We start from the raw sequence: 16,742 nt of genomic DNA, 5'->3' as shown, positions 1-16,742 counted from the left end.
CAAATGGGCCCTGGAGTAAAACTGAGAGCGGTTCAAAGTATAAACTTCTCTCTTGCAGTACCTTTACTCAACCAAATGGTGGCAGTATAACAGTAGAAATGTAGCAAGGACTTGAAGGGAGGTGACACACGAAGGAACGAAGGAAAACACGTCAACCAAATTTTTTGTAAAAACCCGCGAAAAACTTCGCAAGTTCTGTTCTAATTCAATTCAATTCAATTCAAAAATACTTTATTAATCCCAAAGGGAAATTAAATGTTGTTGTAGTTCATTATGAAGGTTTCTTCAAAGAGCCGTTGTAGATGCTGATGGCTGTGGGCAGGAAGGATCTCCTGTAGGTCCGTCTTACAGCAGATCTGAAGAAGCCTCTGACTGAAGACACTCTGTTGTTGAAGGACAGTCTCATGAAGAGGATGATCAGGGTTCTCCATAATGTTCTTCATTTTATGAAGAATCCTTCTTTCCACAATGATCTCCAGAGGTTCCAGAGGAGTCCCCAGAACAGAACCAGCCTTCTTTATCAGCTTGTTCAGCTTTTTTAAGTCCCTGGTTCTGATGCTGCTTCCCCAGCAGATGATGGAACAGGTCAAGCTGAGTGACTGTGTGGTCTGGGGTGATGGTGTGAGCACATTAGCAGCTCAAGGTTCTTCTGCTTCATGTACGATAAATTAATTCATAAAGAAAGAATCATCTGAAGTAAACATTCTGGTAATAATATTATTACTATTCAAATATAGTAGATAAAAATGAGTGGTTTTAAATCCACTCCCTAAACAATGAACTGACTGTTGTTTAACTATTGTAAATTTAACAAAGTTAAATTCAGTTCATTTGGATTAACTGTGGTAAATTGAAGCTTTGGTGCATTTTAAGCACATTGTTTCAGATTAGTTGTTCTGTCCTATATTAATTTAGCATAAAATGGTAATTTTTCAATGTTTGTCATTTTTAGTGTTAAACATTCATTGGTTTATAAAATGAAAGGAACACTTTAATTAGAGTTTGATATCATCTCTTTTATATTGATCTGGTCAGTTCAGTAGTAGAGGGGGGTGTTAATCAGTGTCAGCTGTTTTGGTGTTAATTTGTATTGTATTGCACCGACTACGCCAAAACAAATTCCTTGTATGTCCAAAAACGTACTTGGCAATAAAGCTTTTCTGATTCTGATTCTGATTCTGATTCTGATAACACCAGGTGCACTAAAGGGCAACAATGAGACGACCCCGGAAACAGCAAGGAAGGTTTTGCAGCTACAGGCCACAGACATTTTTACCCCCTAATTGTGACTGCTTTCCAGTTGTTTTCATTTGACTAGGGTCAGTGTCACTACTGGTAGCATGAGACAATACCTGGACCCTGCAGAGATTGCAGAGGCAGTCCGACACAGGATGGCACATCCTTCCATTGGCTGAAGGTTTGCTGTGTCTCCCTGCACAATCTCAGGAGCATAGAGGAGATTCCAGGAGACAGGCAGTCACTCTAGAAGATCTGGACAGGGCGGTTGGAGGTCTTTAACCCATCAGCAGGACTGGTATCTGCTTCTCTGTAAAAGGAGGAACAGGATGAGTTCTGCCAGAGCCCTACAAAGTGACCTCCAGTGGGCCACTGGCATGAATGACCAAACCATTATGGTGCGTTCAGACCGACTGCACTTTCAGCAAATTTTTCGCCTTATTTGTGTGCTGTCGCTCACCTGACATTTAGCCAGCAATTTGCGTGTCCAACGGCCGACAAGACTCCTCTCGATCCACTCCCTTCACCGTTTCATCAAATAGAAAGCGCTTCTATCTGCTGCTTGCCGGTTCCAACTCAACATGGCAGACGGCTGCCGTCATCGATGTCTCTGGGTTCACCAGATTCTCCAGAGATGGAACCAGTTTGGAGAGTACCAGCACCTACTCCAGGAGCAGCATCTGGATGACGGTCGCTTCTAGTGGTACTTCCGCCTATCCAGGACTCAGTTTGAGGACCTGCTGCTCTGTGTTAGGGGACGAATCAGCCCCCAGGACACGAACTACAGGCACTGTATTCCCGCTGCAGAACGCCTATCCATCAGTCTTCGGTGAGTAAATAACTCTCAGCTCAATAGAAAGCTGTGTGTGAAGGCCACACGTGTGCTTCATAATTTCATGCGTGCCTTATTAACCAGTCCTTTTCAGGACTAAATTTCAACAGCTTTTTTCAGAGCCACCCACAAACCTCTCAGAGCTCTTATGTGTGCATGAATGTTTGTCTTTTTTATATATTTGGGATTTTTTTTTTTGGATTGTAAATATTGTTTGCCCTTATTTCTTTGCAGGGACTGCACTGACTGATTCGCGACGTACATGAGAGAAAAGTTCAGATTTTTCAACTATAGCGAAATTCGCTCTAATTGTTCCGTTCACATCACATTCTTCGCATCGCTTTGGATTGCTTCTCTCCGGATCACTTCGCTCCGGAACACACCTCTACATAGTGTTAACATGTAAATCACTCGCTCATATCGCGCCATTCGCGGTCAGTCTGAACGCACCATTAGAAACAGACTTTATAAGGGCAGCTTGAGGACCTGACGTCCTCTAGTATGCTCTTGTGTGCTCACTGTCCGACACGGTGGAGCTGGTCTGGCATTTGCCAGAGAACACTGGAATTGGCAGGTTCAACAATGTCACCCTGGTCTTTTCACAGATGAGAGTTGGTTCACTCTGAGCTCATGTGACAGATCTGAAAGGGTCTGGAGAAGCTGTAGTAAAAGTATGCTGCCTGCAACATTGATAAGCATGATCAGTTTGGTGGTGGGTCAGTGTTGGTCTGCAGAGGCATATCATTGTGGGTCGAACAGAACTTATAAATAACAAACGATGGCACCCTGACTGCCTTTAGGTAACAGGATGAAATCCTTAGATCCATTGTTAGAACCTTTGCTGGTGCAGTGGGTCCTGGGTTCCTCCTGGTGCATCATAATACCCGGCCTCATGTGGCAAGAGTATGCAGGCAGTTCCTGGTGGATGAAGGAATTAATAACACTGACTGGCCTCCAAACTTCCCTGACCTAAATCCAGTAGAACATCCCCGGGACATCATGTTCAGGTCCATCCACCACCACCAGCTTGTACCTCAGACTGGTGCCCTGGTCAGGATCTGACAGGCGATACCCCAGGACATCATCTGTCATCTCATAACACATTACCAGTTCAATATCAGTATGGATATCCAACATGATGTTTTGTTTTCAATTGAGATCTGATGTGTTTCCAAAGTGTTCCTTTAATTTCTTTGAGTAGTATATATTTTTGCATATAGAAACTATTCATCAAAAATAATTGACCATAGGCATTAGTGCTTTTATTTAGAAAACCTAACTTTCAAATACTTACTAATGATTTCTAAGGTGAACATGCCCCTACTGGGCAACTAAGCCAATGTGGTGTCTATACTTATTTGTCTGTGATGACACACAAGGGTGGCTCTGAAGAAAAATGACTGCGCCCTTTTCAAGAAGCAGAATTGTATTCTCTGAATGGCCTCTGTTACTGCAATGGCTTTTGAGAAAAATTTCCCAAAATAGAAAAAAAGATTTTCATTTGACCAAAGATCTTTGTCTAATTAAAGTTTAGGGTACTGATGTGCTCTGTTTTTGTTTTAATCTTTCATTTAAATTCTAAATCCATAACCCATGTCAGGACTTTGATAACTGCACAGCCTAACAGGAAGCATCATGGAAATCATTTTTAGAGTTTAAATGCTTTAGGATAGTTTGATTTAGCCTTAGTGCTGAGGAATCTTTTACATTAAACCTCATTAAATCCCTACTCCTGCTCTGCCGATTAATGATTCGGGCAATACTAAAATCTGTTCAGTCTGTGTCATAATTTTAGCAACATCCATTTCACATTGTTCAACCTTTGACTGGTTTGTTTGAATTGCATTATGAAGGTCAGAATGTACAACGATTCTTTGAAGGTTTGGGGGGAATTCCTTAGCATGGTTTAATATTTGGAAACCAAGAACCATGTTTTGTCTAGATGAAGAATCTAATAGTAATCTTCCCAGAGCAGCAGCAAGTTTAAACATGATTTAGTGAATTCAAAAGTATAATTGTTCCTTCATTGGTTTATTTGATTTGCCTTTTGTTGGACCACATGTTGTGCTGAATATTGGACCATTTGCACGTTGCTGGACGCTACCAGGCTGTTTGGCGTCATCGGCCATTTTGTATCCCAGGATAGCCCGCTACTGCGAATCCCAGCGGCCACCACGGCTGACATTACGGGGCGTCCCAAGTCTGACATCACGGAAAGCATAAATGAAGGTGGCCCCTTTAAAAGCTTTGCTTTTCATGCTGGAAACCGGACAAGTAACTGAAGCGCATCTCTGGAGAAGAAGAGGTCCCACGTGGATTCTTCATTTATTTTCCTTCATTGGCCAACGACAAATTCATGAAAGAGGTTTCTGTACTCTCACCATTCCTTTTCACTCTGTACACCTCAGACTTCCAGTACAAGACAGACTCCTGTCATCTGCAGAAATACTCGGATGATTCTGCAGTCGTGGGGTGGATCAGAGATGGACAAGAAGCTGAGTACAGGAAGGTGATGGACCACTTTGTGGCATGGTGTGGAAACAATCATCTAATTTTGAACGTGACTAAAACAAAGGAGATGATTGTAGATTTTAAGAGAAACAGGAATAAGTCAAAAACTATTTCTATCATGGGAGAAGAAGTGGAGGTGGTGGAGGAGTATAAATACCTCGGTGTTCATCTGGACAACAGACTAGAGTGGAGATGCAACTGTGAAGCCATCTACAAGAAGGGACAGAGCAGACTGTACTTCTTGAGGAAGCTTAGGTCCTTTGGTGTTTGCAGCAAGATGCTGCATATCTTCTATAAGTCTGTTGTGGAGAGTGTGATCTCTTCTACCATCATCTGCTGGGGAAGCAGCATCAGAACCAGGGACTTAAAAAAGCTCAACAAGCTGATAAAGAAAGCTGGCTCTGTTCTGGGGACTCCTCTGGAACCTCTGGAGATCATTGTGGAAAGAAGGATTCTTCATAAAATGAAGAACATTATGGAGAACCCTGAGCATCCTCTTCATCAGACTGTCCTACAACAACAGAGTGTCTTCAGTCAGAGGCTTCTTCAGATCTGCTGTAAGACGGAGCGCTACAGGAGATCCTTCCTGCCCACAGCCATCAGCATCTACAACGGCTCTTTGAGGAAACCTTCATAATATGAGCTACAACAACATTTAATTTCCCTTTGGGATTAATAAAGTATTTTTGAATTGAATTGAATTTCTGGAATGAGAAGGCCGAAATTTCACTTTGCTGATCGAAGACGTGAGTTTAACACGTAACAAAAACCACGGAGTTTCATGGAGACGCAACTTTCCCTCCTTGTTTTGTACTAGTCGACTACTGACGGTCAGATCATATTTTTCCTTTTCGCCAAGGAGGCCGAAAGACGGAGATTGGCCATTTTCTTGGAGTATCCGGAGTATTTGAATTTCCCAAATATAGACAGTTTATAAAATGTCCGACCAGAGAAGACAACATTCTGGATCACTGTTACAACACCATCAGAGACGCTTATCACGCCGTCCCACGTGCTGCACTGGGCCAATCCGACAACATCATGGTCCACCTGATTCCTGCATACAGACAGAAACTAAAGCTCTGCAAACCTGTTGTGAGGATGTCAAGGAAGTGGAGCAGTGAGGCTGTGGAGAATCTCCAGGCGTGTTTAGGCTGTACAGATTGGGATGTGTTCAGGACTACTACCAACAGTCTGGACGAGTACACAGAGGCTGTGACTTCCTACATCAGCTTCTGTGAGGACAGCTGTGAACCATCATGCACCAGGGTGAGTTAACAACAACGACAAAACCTGGTTCACAGCCAAACTCAGAAGGTTAAGACTGGATAAAGAAGAGGCCTTCAGGAGTGGAGACAAAGACATATACAGAGAGACGAAGTACAAGTTTGGCAAGGCAGTGAAAGAAGCCAAACAACTGTACTCTGAGAAGCTCCAAATCCAGTTCTCAGCCAACGACTCTGCGTCTGTGTGGAAAGGGCTCAGGCAAATCACCAACGACAAGCCGAAAGCCCCCCACTCCATCAACGACCGACGCCTCGCTAACGACCTGAACGAGTTCTACTGCCGCTTTGAAAAACAAAGGGACAGTCCTGCAACCATCCTCCACGACACCCCCCAACAGCTGCAGCCACAATCCACCACCCCCACCTCCCCAACCTCAAGAGGGGCCTTGGCACCTCCAACCCCCACCCTGAAGTTCCCCCCCCACCAGCCCCCTACGCACGCCGGGGACGGCTCTTTCCATCCAGGAGAGGGACGTAAACAAACTCTTCAGGAGACAGAACCCCCGGAAAGCTGCTGGACTGGATTCTGTCTCACCAGCCAAATGATGCAGTCAACTTAGCCCTTCACTTCATCCTCTGGCACCTGGACTCCACAGGAACCTACGCCAGGATCCTGTTTGTGGATTTCAGCTCTGCCTTCAACACCATCGTCCCAGCTCTGCTCCAGGAGAATCTCTCCCAGCTGAGTGTGCCCGACTCCACCTGCAGGTGGATCAATGACTTCCTGTCTGACAGGAAGCAGCGCGTGAGGCTGGGGAAGCACGTCTCTGACTCCCTGACCATCAGCACTGGTTCTTCCAAAGGCTGTGTTCTCTCTCCTCTGCTCTTCTCCCTGTACACCAACAGCTGCACCTCCAGTCACCAGTCTGTCAAGCTTCTGAAGTTTGCGGACGACACCACCCTGATCGGACTCATCTCTGATGGTGACGAGTCCGCGTACAGATGGGAGGTGGACCATCTGTTGGACTGGTGCAGCCAGAACAACCTTGAGCTCAACGCTCTAAAGACAGTGGAGATGGTTGTGGACTTCAGGCAGAACCCAGCCCCACCTGCCCCCATCACCCTCTGTGACTCCACAATTGACTCTGTGGAATCTTTCTGCTTCCTGGGAACCATCATCTCCCAGGATCTCAAGTAGGAGCCAAACATCAGCTCCCTCATCAAGAAAGCCCAGCAGAGGATGTTCTTCCTGCGGCAGCTGAAGAAATTCAACCTGCCAAAGACTATGATGGTGCACTTCTACACAGCCATCATTGAGTCCATCCTCACCTCCTCCATCACCATCTGGTACGCCGCTGCTACAGCCAAGGATAAAGGCAGGCTGCAGCGTGTCATTCGGTCTGCTGAGAAGGTGATTGGCTGCAGTCTACTGTCGCTCCAGGAACTGTACACCTCCAGGACCCTGAAGCGGGCAGGGAAGATTCTGGCTGATCCCTCCCACCCTGGTCACAGACTCTTTGAGACTCTCCCCTCTGGCAGGAGGCTGCGGTCCATCCGGACCAAAACCTCACGCCACAAGAACAGTTTTTTCCCATCTGCCACCAGCCTTGTTAACAAAGCCCGGAAACCACCCTGACATTCTCCCTTTCCCCCACACCCCCCCCTTTTTTTGCTGACAGGACACCTGTAACCTGTAACTCTATGCGTTACATTAACGCTCAGCTCGGACTCCTGCTTTACTTGTACAATGATCACCTGCACTGTTGTATTGCTCTGGCATCCTATACTGCTCTATATTTACTCTCACTCACTTAAAACTGTGCACATATATTTATATTATATTGTAGATATGTTTATACTGTTTAATTTGTATTGTATTGCACCGACTACGCCAAAACAAATTCCTTGTATGTCCAAAAACGTACTTGGCAACAAAGCTTTTCTGATTCTGATTCTGATTGTATGTGCATGCAACCTTTTTGAAACTTGACTGCTGTTGAATTTCGGAGGCCGCAGAGTCTCGCAAGTTGTGTTTTTACTGAGCGAACACCTGTGCGCAGGTGCGCTGTGAAACTGGACTGCTATAATAACCTCATGGTGAAAATCAACAATTTTCTTTGTCTTCAACTTTACTGCTTACTGGCTTGCCGCCAAAAGTTTTATGATTCTTTGTCCTCTGGGTTTACAACCTTGCTGGGGGGAAGGTTTATTACTGCCTGTATCTCACTGAGCTACACTTTCGGGCGGGCTGTGCTCCCAAAGCTTCGTTCAACCATATTCCCTTTTTATTTTGCCATAACTGCCATAACTGCTGGTTTGATCTCATACACACTCACTGCTGTTTTTATTTTGTGTAGTTAGATATTTTACCCTTCTGTGTACAACTTTGCATGTTTGATTAGGTGAAGATTATTGAATCAGAATAGCGAGGTGGAACAGGCTGTTGATTCAATAAAGATTCACGTAGATAAAGAGAAGGCGTTCTGTGTTTATTTTGTGTAAGAGTGATTTGTCAGTCAAGTTCCACACGTTTCGGCAGAAATGGTTGATTAAACAGTGACATCTCTGGTAATAGTTATTAATTATTACTGAGTATTTAACGGTTGTAATTATCAAAGGCGTTGAGCCACAAATACAACACCAGAAGACATCTCTGGTCTCGATTCATAAATGAGGATTTTGGTTAAGAAATTGATTTTTTCAAATTATGATTTTTAATTATAATTAATGATAAATATTAATTAATCAATAATCATAATTCTAACACTTTGTTTTATAGTTAAAAGTTCATCATTATGTTGATTTATATTGACTGGTAACATGACAAAATGGTAAAAGAGTTTTTAATCCGCAGTTCATGTGTGTTGCAGCAGAGGATGAATGAACACACATGAATAACATGTTGCTGCAGGACAAATCCTAAAAAATCTTGAGTTCAGAGTTTCTACAATGAGAATACAAACTAAATGTAAATATCAGGATATGTGATTTTTGTTTGGTTAAAATTAGCATTTGCAGAAAAAAAATTAAACAAGCAAAAATTAAGTTCCGTAACAACTGTAGAAATTAAATACCAAAAGTGTAGGCACAATAAGCTTAGAACACCCACACTTTTTACATTACTTTAACATAAATGGCAGCTCTCTTTTACCAAATCTAGCCAAAAGGAAAATAACATCAGCGTTATAATACTACAAATTGTCAGAATGGGTTTTGGAACAAAACCGGAGAGCAGAAAAACACTTGGCAGCAGCATAGTGGATATGAGAATCTTGAGGCTTTAATAACGAAAAGATAAACTTACACAAGTTTCCAAAATGACAAGGAACAGGGATCAGCATGGAAATAACAGGAGGACCAAGCGAGGAACAATGAAAATAACCAAACATATATACTGAGGGAGAGAGGAGTGAGAACCAATGAAAATAGGTGACAGGTAATCAAAGGAACTTAGAACAGGTGAGAAAAGGAGGCAGGGAGGCAGAGGGAGCAGGTGAACCTAATCAAACTAAAGCATGAGGAGAGGGACTAATTAACACGACAGTGAGCAGACCTAAACCAAACTATAGACCAAGATAAATAAAGCATAAGAATCAAGAATAAACATGAACTAAAGGAAACTGAGAAAACGGAGGGAACACAACAACCTAAGAACTAGCAAAACCATAAAGAAACCCTGACTACAAAAGTAAACAAACCTAAACCACACTGACTGAATAGACTGGAAGGGAAGCAGAGAACATGAGGACTAGAATATAAACAACCAAAATGTAACCAATAAGTAAACACAACCTAACCAGAGGGGCTGGAGAATAAACTAAACTAGAGGAACTACATGAGAAAGACTACAACTAGAAAGGAAACTAACAGAGAAAATAAGACTAGTAACCTAGTAGAATATAAAAGAGAACAAATACCAAACCATAAATAAACACAAAGATACTAAATGGGAAACTGAACTAGGAAATACAAGGAAACCAGAGCACTACAAATAATAAATAATAATAGCAATGACACAGAGAAAACCATAATAAGTCAAAACAAAGAAAGCAACAATAAACAAAGGAGCAATGAAGGAGGAGAGTGACAACACTAGGAGGAAATAAATAATCAGGAGTGAGAGGAAGTAACCAAAAACAACCACGACTACCAAAATACTAAATATAAACATAAAAAGTGACTAAACACAAACAAAGTCCAAACCCTGACACAAATGTACGATCGCTGTTGCCAACACTGCATGTGATGCCATCAGCTCAGTTGTTGCTAAGCTACAGACACAAAACCCCAATGCTTTTGTGGCAATTTCTGGTAATTTTAACCATTCTTCACTCTCTGCTACACTTCCAACATTTCAACAGTTTTTCAGCTGCTCTACCAGAGAAAACGAAACATTAGATTTGTTTTATGCAAATGTCAAGGACTCGTACATCTCTACAGCAAGACCTCCTCTAGGCAAAACAGATCACAATCTTGTTTTTCTCTGCTCAAAATATAAGACCCTTGTTCAGAGGCAACCTGTAATAAAGAGGACTGTGAGAAAATGGTCACAGGAAGCTGAAGAAGCTCTGCAAGGTTGCTTTGAGGCTACAGACTGGGACGCACTGTGCCAGCCACATGGAGAGGACATCAATGCCATGACTGAGTGTGTAACCGACTATATAAACTTCTGTCTGGATAACATCATCCCCACCAGAACTGTGAGATGCTTCCCCAATAACAAACCTTGGATCACCAGTGACCTGAAGGACCTGCTTAACAAGAAAAAAAAGAGCCTTCAGAGAGGGAGACAGAGAATTATTGAGGAGTTTACAGAAGCAACTGGAAGTCAAGATAAGAGAGAGCAAGGAGGTGTACAAGAAGAAGCTGGAGAGCAAGCTCCGGCAAAACAATATCAGAGATGTGTGGACAAGGATGAAGAAGATCACAGGCTTCAAGCAGAAGGATGATCAGACCGTTGGAGGTCTGGACAGAGCCAATGAACTGAACACATTCTTCAATAGGTTCAGTTCAGAAAGAAGCTCAGCATCCTCCTCTCCTGCTCACAGCCAAACAGACATTCCATCTTCCTTTGACCCACAGGACCCACAGCTGTCCAGTAACACCTCACATTTTTTATTTTCCACCTCAGTCCTAGACCCTTCTGCTTCTACATGTTTGCCATCAACCATATCAGAAGATGCTGATGCTTCCTTTGCTTCCCCCTTCCACCTGTGTGTCTCAAGAAGTCAGGTGAAGAGACAACTGGAGAGACTGAATAGGAATAAGGCTGCAGGTCCAGATCATGTCAGCCCTAGAGTCCTGAAGGCCTGTGCAGAGCAGCTCTGTGGGATTCTGCAGCACCTCTTCAACCTTAGCCTGGCCCAGAAGAAGGTTCCGGTGTTGTGGAAGACCTCCTGTCTTGTTCCGGTACCAAAGAAAACTCACCCATCAGTCCTCAATGACTATAGACCTGTTGCCCTGACATCTCACATCATGAAGGTCCTAGAGAGACTCCTGTTGGCCCACCTGAGTAAGCAAACAGTAAACCATCAGGACCTCCTTCAGTTTGCTTATCGCTGTGGAGTTGGAGTTGAAGATGCCATCATACACCTGCTTCAACAAACCCACTGTCATCTGGACAAAGCCAGCAGCACTGTGAGGATCATGTTCTTTGATTTCTCCAGAACATTTAATACAATCCAACCTGATTTGCTTTGTCAGAAACTCCAGAAGACTCAGGTGGAGGCCTCAACAATCTCCTGGATCAAAGACTACCTGACAAACAGACCACAGTTTGTGAGACTGAAGGGTTGAGAGTCTAACCAGGTAGTCAGCAGCACAGGAGCACCACAGGGGACTGTACTCTCACCATTCCTTTTCACTCTGTACACCTCAGACTTCCAGTACAAGACAGACTCCTGTCATCTGCAGAAATACTCGGATGATTCTGCAGTCGTGGGGTGGATCAGAGATGGACAAGAAGCTGAGTACAGGAAGGTGGTGGACCGCTTTGTGGCATGGTGTGGAAACAATCATTTCATTTTGAACGTGACTAAAACAAAGGAGATGATTGTAGATTTTAAGAGAAACAGGAATAAGTCAAAAACTATTTCTATCATGGGAGAAGAAGTGGAGGTGGAGGAGGAGTATAAATACCTCGGTGTTCACCTGGACAACAGACTAGAGTGGAGATGCAACTGTGAAGCCATCTACAAGAAGGGACAGAGCAGACTGTACTTCTTGAGGAAGCTTAGGTCCTTTGGTGTTTGCAGCAAGATGCTGCATATCTTCTATAAGTCTGTTGTGGGAAGTGTGATCTCTTCTACCATCATCTGCTGGGGAAGCAGCATCAGAGCCAGGGACTTAAAAAAGCTCAACAAGCTGATAAAGAAGGCTGGCTCTGTTCTGGGGACTCCTCTGGAACCTCTGGAGATCATTGTGGAAAGAAGGATTCTTCATAAAATGAAGAACATTATGGAGAACCTTGATCATCCTCTTCATGAGACTGTCCTACAACAACAGTGTCTTCAGTCAGAGGCTTCTTCAGATCTGCTGTAAGACGGAGGCTACAGGAGATCCTTCCTGCCCACAGCCATCAGCATCTACAACGGCTCTTTGAAGAAACCTTCATAATATGAGCTATAACAACATTTCATTTCCCTTTGGGATTAATAAAGTATTTTTGAATTGAATTAACTTGAATTTGGTGTAACTGGGATTATCCACAAACATTACTTTTACGTTTGCCACCAGTTTGTGTAGAAAACACAACATTCTTAAACTGTGCACAATAATATACCAACTATTTTGCTATTATATTGGTAAGACTGGGAGATTATCTACTAAAGTTACTGACAATGAGATGACCCACACCTGGTGACACTTCATTACATCAGGTTATGTAAGTGATTTTAAGATCAAAAATAACCCGAGCAGATGCGAAAAGTAATTTTCAAATGATGATTTCATAAATTATAGGAAAAAAAGCAACTTGGGCCTATGTGAAAATATAATTACCCTCCTTCAAATCATGAATTAACTGTGTTTTATCACGTTTTGGTTCAGTTCCACTAACCACAGCACAGCAAAAGCGAAGCCAGTCAGAATCAACAATTCGAGTTGTATTTCAACATCAATCCAAACAACAATCACAATGTGTAAAAATACTTAAATAAATAGGGTCAAGGAGCAGTATGTATGTGTATGTGTACAGCCCATCATCTTTGTTCTAATATATAGAAGGAGAGGGCAGGCTGGTTGTGATGGAGCAGTGTGCTTATTCTGCTATGAGGTGTTCATTGTGTTCAACAAAGAGACAACATGGGAGAAGAAACTCTCTGTGGTGGCTAATTTTTTCCATTTGTGCTCTGTAGCGCCGACCTGAAGATAAAAGTCTAAACAGCCTGTGACCAGGATGTGTGGGGTTTGCAGAGATGTTAGCTGCCCTTTTCTGGCCCTAGAACTGTACAAGTCCTGGATGGAGGTAATGCCAGCCCTGATGACAATCTCTGCAGACCTAAATGTTTGCTGCAGTTTGGACCTACTTAGCCATGAGGTCTGCAGGACTGCAAACCTTATTTGAATTAGTTAACTAAACGTTATTCGAATTAAAAACAAATTGTATATTGTGTCATTACTATTTGATAAAAAGTTTGATTATTCACAATGAATTAATTACAAAGGCTCTAATTATATTTAGTTTTTATTCCATCCTACCACTAGTATTAATATGATATCTGTGCAGGATTTAGGATGTTTCTGAGTTGTGACCAAAAAATCTGTAGCTTGACTTATATAGCTGGAGATCTCAATACCTACAGAATCAGATGTGCAGAAAGATGGTGCTGGGGCATTATTTACCTAATGACACATGTCTTCTTAAGCCAAAGAAACACAAGGCAGATACTCAGTACTATCATCCATACATCCATCCGTCCATTGTCTTCTGCTCATCCGAAATCCAGGATGACAGAGCTCCTTTCCTCCCTGTAAGGCTGAGCTCGGCCACCCTACGGAGAAAGCTAATTTCAGTCGCTTGTATCTGGGATGTCGTTCTTTTGATTGAGATTCATGTCACAATAGTGTCAGGGTGATTTAAAAATATATTCATAGTCACAAGTGTTAACCATGCACGCTCTGTTGAAGGGTGAAATAACACCTGGAAGTCAAAAGGAAGTAAAAACTATTGAATCAGTAGTTCTGGTTATTATTTTTTTAATGTTTGCTTGTTGCATTTTGAAACAGTGCTAAGAATGGCTATTTCTGATAGAGAAAAACTTAATTTAAAGGTTAAAATGATTTGTATTTCTGTAACATTCTTTCCATATAAACTAAGCCAGGTAAAGCCAGAATAAATTCTAACTGTTTTTACACTGTTTATTTAAAGTTGAAAATTCCCAGATACTTGTTGGAACGTTCGTGGCCAATTGGAGCAAGATCAGCAAATGTTCCTAATTCAGTTCTTCTGGCAATCTCTGCTGAGGTTTTTGGCTCAATTATTGCACAAGTGAAATAATAATACATCCAAAACCATTTAAATATGTTATTCCATTGAGTCACAGAGGGCTTTATCTGTGATGATGTGCAAACATGTCTTTGAAGCAGCATTATGTCATGTTTTTTTTTTTTATGCTTTGAGGCATGATTTTACACATCCATCTCATTGTATGTGTTTAAACAAAAAGATCCTTAAGATTAGCCTGTGTGTCCCTGCATGCAGTCGGGTGTGAGAAGGACCCTCATAAAATGGTGCATAAACAAAGCAATGATCCTAAACAACCTTAAATTCAGCAGACATTTAAAGAAGTCACAACTTGCTATACTGTAAAAAGCTCATTTGGACTGCATTAAATATAAGCCATTAAAATGCTCAGTAATGGTTCAATTCTAACCACTTTCTTTTGATAACAACTCACACCTCAACATTTTGATTAGGTAAAATATCAACTCAGTAATATTTAGGAACTGTAGTAAGACTTATGGTTAAGAAGGTTTCTGTGCTTTAGCAAGAATTAAAGTTTTTATTTAGCATTAGCTGGTTTAACAAAAGAGCTAACAGTAAGTCATACTTCTTTGCAAACTGAGCTTCTTAACCCTGGGGACACAGTTGCCAGTGAGGTATCTAAGGTCCCGTTCACACTGCAGGCAAATGTGGCCCAAATCTGATTTTCTTGGGGGTGAAGTGACCAGGTCAGACTTTTTAGAACACATGTGAACGCTCATATCTGGCCCATATCTGACTTTTTCAAGTCACATTTGAGCCAAATTCATATGTGGTCCTGAATCCAACTCGTATCTGATCTTTTAAAATATGACTCCAGTGGGAACGACCAAGGTGCATTAGATGTGACTTTGACGTCAATTTCCATCGTATTTGTCACAACTTTGCGGCACCCAGCAGGAAATGGTAGCAGTTAGCAAAACAGACGGGGGGCTAGAATAAAACTGCACAGTGGAGAGACACTGGGGCATTAGAGCTCATTAATAAACAGAGATAAAACTTTATTCAAGCCTAATTGAAAGGCTCATAGGAACCGTCTGGATGTGGGACGTAGTTTGTATTGTAAAATTCGTAAACAACCCTTCAAACAGAGGACTTTAAAATGCTATCGAGGTTACCAAGCATGTGATGATCTGCCTCTGCTGCAGTCTGATGCAATGGATTGCATCAAGTCTTCTGCCTGAGAGACGCTGACATATGTGATTAAAAGTTGCCCTCGACATCATAAAGGTCTGAATAAACTCGGTCTCTGTAAAGTTGTCAACATCCCTGCCCCACCATTGCTGGCTGTGTCTCGGCATCCAGTTTGTTGTGCTGAATCGGCAGGCAGATCTCCCTAAAACGGAACAATAAAGAGTTTCACTCTCCTTTTATTCACATGTTTCCCACACAGCTCCCGCTGACAATAAATGGCTTCTGTTGTGCACCTATTTCTCCATGTCTACTTTTGTGCTGAGCTCAACGATGCTCATATTGTTCTTATGCGCATTTGGGTCAGTTTGTAGCCGCAACATTTTCAAAGTAATGTGAACGACCACACTGAAAATTCAGATTTCTGAAAAAATCGGATTTGATCATCAAGACCTGCAATGTGAACGTAGCCGAAGTTGTCAGCAAAAAGGTTTACATCCCACTATGTTAGCATGTTAGCAAGTACATTTTTTCCTATTTCAGTAACATTTTATACCATCATCATAAACCAGTTCTTGTTCTTTGTTTCTAGTTAACAAGGGTGGGTGTGAGAAAATGAACGCATGAGCAGAAGACCGAGAGTGATCTTAATAATTAGAATTTAACTTGAGTACATTTTAGAAATTGGTTGGCATATTACATATTTCTTTAAATGTCTTTTAACTGTTAAACTGTCAGAATGTCTGTTAAAAGTTAAAAAGTATTGATAAAAATCTAACCAAATAAAATATATGCACATTGTTACAACTATTTTAGTAGTTCAGTTCTTACAGTTTTATAATTAACCTGGAGAGAACACACACATGCACAGGGAGACAATGCAAATCCCTTGTAGTAGACAATGTCCAGGAATTGAACCCAGAACAACCTAGAGACAAGCTGAAACCTGGTCCACCATGCAATCCTTAAATTAAACTAGAAAGACCTAATGCTACATTGATACTAAAGGCCTGTACATACGGCTCAAAAACCAGGAAATTAGTTCTCTGTTACCAGGGCTGCAAGACAAAAGAATGATGTCGTTCTTTTCTCAGTCCTGGTTCTTGAGTTCTCACGGCTCGTTCTTGTGCTTGTTTGGTGTCTGACATCTATTTTGTGACTGAATTTGAAGAGGAGATGATTAATGAGAAAAAGTTCTGCACTTGGTATTTCTTGTGAAGAATGCAATTTCATGAGCAAGACTTTGGTACTGTTCTCAACACATCCAATAAGCAAACAAATTTCTCAGGTTCTTGTGGATATGTGGAAATAAGTCCACCCGCGA

This window comes from Girardinichthys multiradiatus, chromosome 20 (genome assembly GCF_021462225.1).
Source record: "Girardinichthys multiradiatus isolate DD_20200921_A chromosome 20, DD_fGirMul_XY1, whole genome shotgun sequence".
Lineage (NCBI taxonomy): Eukaryota > Metazoa > Chordata > Actinopteri > Cyprinodontiformes > Goodeidae > Girardinichthys > Girardinichthys multiradiatus.
The sequence above is the reverse complement of the archived record's forward strand: the minus strand, read 5'-3'. Positions refer to the sequence as shown.